The sequence below is a fragment of the Sciurus vulgaris genome, assembly GCF_902686455.1.
Source record: "Sciurus vulgaris genome assembly, chromosome: 10".
Lineage (NCBI taxonomy): Eukaryota > Metazoa > Chordata > Mammalia > Rodentia > Sciuridae > Sciurus > Sciurus vulgaris.
Window position 1 is genome coordinate 21,582,896 of NC_136470.1, and position 5,941 is coordinate 21,588,836.

Sequence of the window (5,941 nt, forward strand, 5' to 3'; positions counted from 1 at the left end):
AACCATTGCTTTAGTCAGCTTTCTCAGGACCGACCAAAAAACCTGACAAGAACAACATAGAAGAGGGAAAAATTTATTTGGCACTCATGGTTTCAGAGGTCTCAGTCCATGGACAACTGACTGTTGCTTTGGGCCTGAGGTGAGACAGAACATTATGGCAGAAGTGTGTGGAGGAAGGAAGCAGTTCAGGACATGGCAAACAGAAAGTGGAGAGAGTATACTGCTCAGCCCCAACAAGGTATATAACACAAAGGCATGCCCTCCAGTGACCTACCTCCTCCAGCCACACACTACCTACCTATAGTTACCACCCTATTGAGCTTTATTTGTGGACTAATGCACTGATTAAGTTTAGGTTCTCATAACCTGTCATTTTGAAGCAGACGAGAGACCCCACCCAGAAGACCCTTACCACAATTAAGCATAAATCCCCACCATATTTGTAATATATAAGTTCTACATCTTGTCAGAAAGCTTTATAACAGAATACCAGCAAAAATTAAAAAAAAAAAATAAAATGAACTCAATGTGGAATGAGACTTTCTATTTCTTGTGAGGACTAAGTTACTGTGTCTTACAAAAACTAAGTTTGACCATAGACTTGATGATATTACTTCTGCTTTTGTTGTAAGAAACCTCTGACTAATCTAATCTAAAAAATGGAACAAAAAGCACTTTCTGTGAACTCAAGAAAAAAATGAAATAATGTTACATTTAATATATAAAATATAGAATAACGTTATATGTTATAATGTTTGACTCCTACAAAAATGTAAATCTTCAATCCCCTCCTCCCACTGGATATAAAATTCAAAGAATTTCTATTTCTTTGTCCAGGGAATGTTTTAGACAATAGCCTCCTGGACCCTGCAGTCAATAAACCTCCTTTCTGAAAATGCCTAGGGTGTCCAGCCTCTTCGGTGGTACAATTTCACCTCTGAACTTTGGATTTATCTTCCCTTACGTAACCATTTCACTATCACTTGATTCCCATCTTTGATAGTGAATCACTTCCAAAAGTAGGCAAATCTGCATGTGAAAATTTGCCTCAGGGTGTTATTTTGAAGAAATCCTGGCTAATACTTTGAATATTAACACAATAGAATTCTTTCTATTTTTGAAGCATAGGCAACAAAATCACTTCAATGTCTCAATTTGATGGACTCTCTCTATCTGGTTTTCTGTCACATAGGCAGGAGGATCTCGAGTTCTAAGCTAGCATCAGCATGGCAAGGCACTAAGCAACTCACTGGGATCCTGTCTCTAGATAAAATACAAAATAGGGCTGGGGATGTGGCTCAGTGGTCGAGTGCCCCTAAGTTCAATCTCTGGTACCAAAAAAAGAAAAAAAGAAAAAATGCAATTCTCATTCCTTCAATTTATTCAGAACTTCAGCCAAACATCTACTTTACAGCAGCCTTTCTTTGACCTGGCCAGCACTTGCTATGCCCTGGCCAGCACTTGCTATGCCCTCATTGCTCTCCAGCTGTACCTTATTATACATGTTTATTACCCAACTCAGTCACTTAATTTTGCAAACCATGAGGTTAGAACTATTCATAAAAGAGCATTAAGATGTTTTAGCATTCAAAGATATCTCTATCAGCGAATGACTTAAAGATGACCATTTTGAACAAGAATCACCAAGTCATAACTGTCTTCCTTATTCTCCTCTAGTAGAACAAAAACACACTCCTAAAATCAGGATATAATGATACAGTTTGAATTGTCAAGTTAGGCTCATAGGAGTCATAGATCTTAAGATCAAGGCCAAATGTATTCACACAAGAAAAGGTGAGACTTTTTTTTTGGAGAAATCTGAAAAGTTTATGTGCAGTACTCCTTTAAATTTCTTTCCTCTCTCATATTAGGATGTTCCTTGATTTCAGATTAAAAATGGAGTAGACTAGTACAAGATATGAGAGCTGTATACTGCTCTACATGGTAAGTCATATTCAGAAAACAACTGAAAAGGGGATCGTAATACAGAAAATGTAAGGTTTGGCTATTTTAACTCTATTTCAGTCATAAATGTTTCCTTTTCAGTATTTTCATTAGCAAATGAGTTCTTACCTCTTCTAACATTTAGCATCTGTGCATGAGCAGTGAGCCAACTGAGTTACTGCTAACTTCAATTTATCAATTACATTAGTTAGAAAAGGTGAAGAAAATTGCATCAAAAACTTATTGATTATATGAAATAACTAAAAATTCAGCAAGTTAACATTTTTTTCTTTGTCTTAATTTCTCCCATAAACAGTTCACATCATTTTTTTTTCTAAAGTTGATGTTAAAAAAATTCTTGAGTACCCGAGGGCCACCATCAACGTCTCTTCAGTTCCTCTAGGTTCATCTGCGCCACTCGCCTGCCACACACTCTGCTGTCATAACCCGCCATCATGATGAAGCTTGCAAAGGCTGGTAAAAATTAAGGTGACCCCAAGGAAAATGGTTCCTACACCAAACGAGGTAGAAGAAGATAGTGAAGATGAGGATGTCTCAGAAGATGAAGAAAATGACAGCAGTGAAGGTTATCATCTCTCAGGAGAAAGGCAAGAAGGCTACCACAACTCCAGCAAAGAAGGTAGTAGTTTCCTCAACAAAAATGGTGGCAATTTCTACACCTGCCAAGAAAGCAGCTGTCACTCCAGGCAAAAACGCAGCAGTCACACCAGCCAAGAAGACAGTTACACCAGCCAAAGCAGTTACAACACCCAGCAAGAAGGGAGCCACTCTGGGCAAAGCATTGGTAGCAGCCCCTGGTAAGAAGGGAGCTGTTACTCCAGCCAAGGGGGCAAAAAATGGCAAGAATGCCAAGAAGAAAGACAGCGATGAGGAGGAGGAGGATGACAGTGAGGAAGATGATGATGATGAGGATGAGGATGAGGATGGATTTGAACCAACAGTGATGAAAGCAGCTGCTGCCCCTGCCTCAGAGGACAAAGATGATGATGAGCAGGAGGAAGATGACTCTGAAGAAGCAGCCATGGAGATCACACCAGCCAAAGGAAAGAAAGCTGCTGCAGAAGCCATACCAATGAAAGTCAAGAGTTGGCTAAGGAGGATGACAAGGAGGAGGAGGAGGAGGAGGAAGATGAAGAGATGATGAAGAGGAGGAAGAAGAGCCTGTCAAAGAAACACCTGGAAAACAAAGAAGGAAATGGCCAAACAGAAGGCAGCCACTGAAGTCTAGAAACAGAAAGTAGAAGGCACAGAACCAACTACATCGTTTAATCTCTTTGTTGGAAACCTGAATTCTAACAAATCTGCTCCTGAACTAAAAATTGGTATCAGTGAACTTTTTGCAAAAAAATGATCTAGCTACTGTGGATGTCAGAATTGCAACAACTAGGAAGTTTAGCTATGTGGATTTTGAATCTACTGAAGATCTGGAAAAAACCTTGGAACTCACTGGTTTAAAACGTTTTGGCAATGAAATTAAAATAGAGAAACCAAAGGGAAAAGACAGTAAGAAAGATCAAGATGCAAGAACTCTTTTGGCCAAAAATCTCCCTTACAAAGTCAATCAGGATGATTTAAAATAAGTGTTTGAAGATGCCAGGGAGATCAGATTAGTCAGCAAAGATGAGAAGAGTAAAGGAATTGATTATACTGAATTTAAGACAGAAGCTGATACAGAGAAAACCTTTGAAGAAAAGCAGGGAAAGAGATTGATGGGCGATCTGTTTCCCTCTACTACACTAAAGAGAAAGGTCAAAATCAAGACTATAGAGGTGGAAAGAATAGTACTTGGAGTGAGGAATCAAAAACTCTTGTTTTAAGCAACCTCTCTTACAATTCAACAGAAGAAACTCTTCAGAAAGTATTTGAGAAGGCAAATTTTATCAAGAACCTAAATGGTGAATCTAAAGGGTATGCATTTATACAGTTTGCTTCATTTGAAGATGCAAAAGAAGCTTTAAATTCCTGTAATAAAAGGGAAATTGAGGGCAGAGCAAACAGGCTGGAGTTGCAAGGACCCAGGGGATCTCCTCACACAAGAAGCCAGCCATCAAAAACTGTTTGTCAAAGGTCTGTCTGAGGATACCACCAAAGAAACCTTAAGAGAATCATTTGACTGCTCTGTCTGTGCAAGGATAGTCACTTACCTGGAAACCCGATCCTCCAAACGGTTTGGTTTTGTAGACTTCAACAGTGAGGAAGATGCCAAAGATGCCCAAGAGGCTATGGAAGATGGTGAAATTGATGGAAACAAAGTTACCTTGGACTGTGCCAAGCCTTAAGGGGAAGATGGCTTTTGAGGCCGTGGAAGAGGAGGCTTTGGAGGCAGAGGTGGCGGCCAAGGAGGCAGAGGGGGAGGAGGAGATCACAAGCCACAAGGTAAGAAGACGAAGTTGGAATAGTTTCTTCTGTCCCTGTCATTCCCGCTTCCATTTGAAAGAAAGGACTCTAGGGTTTTTAAACACTGTTACCTGTTCAATGACAGAGCCTTCTGTGGGCATTCCAAGACAGTATACAGTCCTGTGGTCTACTTGGAAATCCGTATAGATGACATTTTAAAGGAGATACCCTGTTGATTTTGACTGGATATTCATATAAACTTTTTAAAGAGATGAGTGATAGAGCTAACCCCTATCTGTAAGTTTTGATAGAGCTAACCCCTATCTGTAAGTTTTGAATTTATATTGTTTCATCCCATGTACAAAACTGTTTTTTTTTTTTTTTTTTTCTCTACAAATAGTTTTTTGTTTTGCTTGCATTGGGGGGCATAAAGGAAAGCAGAATGTTTTATGAGTTTTGCTTCAGTGACTTTAAGACAAATTAAAAGTCCTGAACTCTGAAAAAAATAATTTCTTGCTTGACCGTTATGTAGAAATCATCTTCTGCTGTAATTTGTATGAGGAGAGATGCTAAAAGAGGAACTCTGGGTAGTAGAATCTGTGACTTGACTCTGGTTTATCACTTTTCGTTCTTGTGTCCTATTTTTTTTTTTCCCTTGAGAAACACACACACACACACACACACACACACACACACAAACACACGCAAATATGAATTTCAACATATTTTCCTTCTTAAATGTGTTATTTTCTTGAAGTGTTACAAAGATGCCCAATGTTACTGAAGCTTGCCAACCTAATGTGGTACTCTCCACTGCTCCTCCAATATAGTGCTCCCTATGACAACTCTCACCATGTAGCAAATACAAAACTACACGTAAACTCTGAAAGAAAAGTTGTCGAATGTAAAAGTATTATCTGGAGGAAGGAAGTGAAATTTGTCATTGGTAATAGAAAAATAAAGAGAGAAGACAATACCAATTATTTATGCAATTTTATTTTTTCTATTTTCATGTAATCTTTCAAATAATACTAATGGAAATATATTTTTATAATCTATACTTATCTATTGGTATATGTATACAACTACAATTTAAGTTAAGTGTCATATATTGCTTTTATGAGTTTTCTTTTTTTTAAAGGTGGGAAAACTTGAGACATCTTTCTCATTTAATCCTTCTTTTTTGTCTGCCTATATTTGTTTACAAAAAACAAAATGATTATATGTAAGAAAGAATAAATAAAAAGAATTTGTATAGACAAATGACAAACTAATTTAAATATTATCTTAGTGTTTATTATCTTTAGTCTTAGGTAATATTTTCAATGTCTTCATAGTTTTTTATTAATTTCTTTATATTTCCTAATAGTTGATTCAGACATAAATCCAAATATAAAAAAATACATTACATTAATTTTGTAACATGGATTGCAATAATTTGCAATAATTTTAAAGAGTCTAAAGCCTCTCATCCTTCTTTAAGGACTATAGCCATATCTAAAATTATTTCTTCCTCAAACCAGACCCCAAAGGAAGGATTATAGTTTCATTAGTTTATTTAGGTATAATTCCAGTAAATGCTGAAAAATGTAGAAATGAAACCCTGAAGGAAGAAAACAAGTCAAGTTTGAGTTAATGA

At 37.2% G+C, this 5,941-nt stretch overlaps 1 pseudogene across 1 annotated transcript; it reads left to right on the forward strand.

Moving 5' to 3' along the window:
- Positions 1-2,399: 2,399 nt before the first annotated feature.
- On the forward strand, positions 2,400-4,364 carry LOC306671002 (nucleolin-like; annotated as a pseudogene). The gene has a single exon. The product of its transcript is annotated as a nucleolin-like (transcript).
- The last annotated feature ends 1,577 nt before the right edge of the window (positions 4,365-5,941 follow it).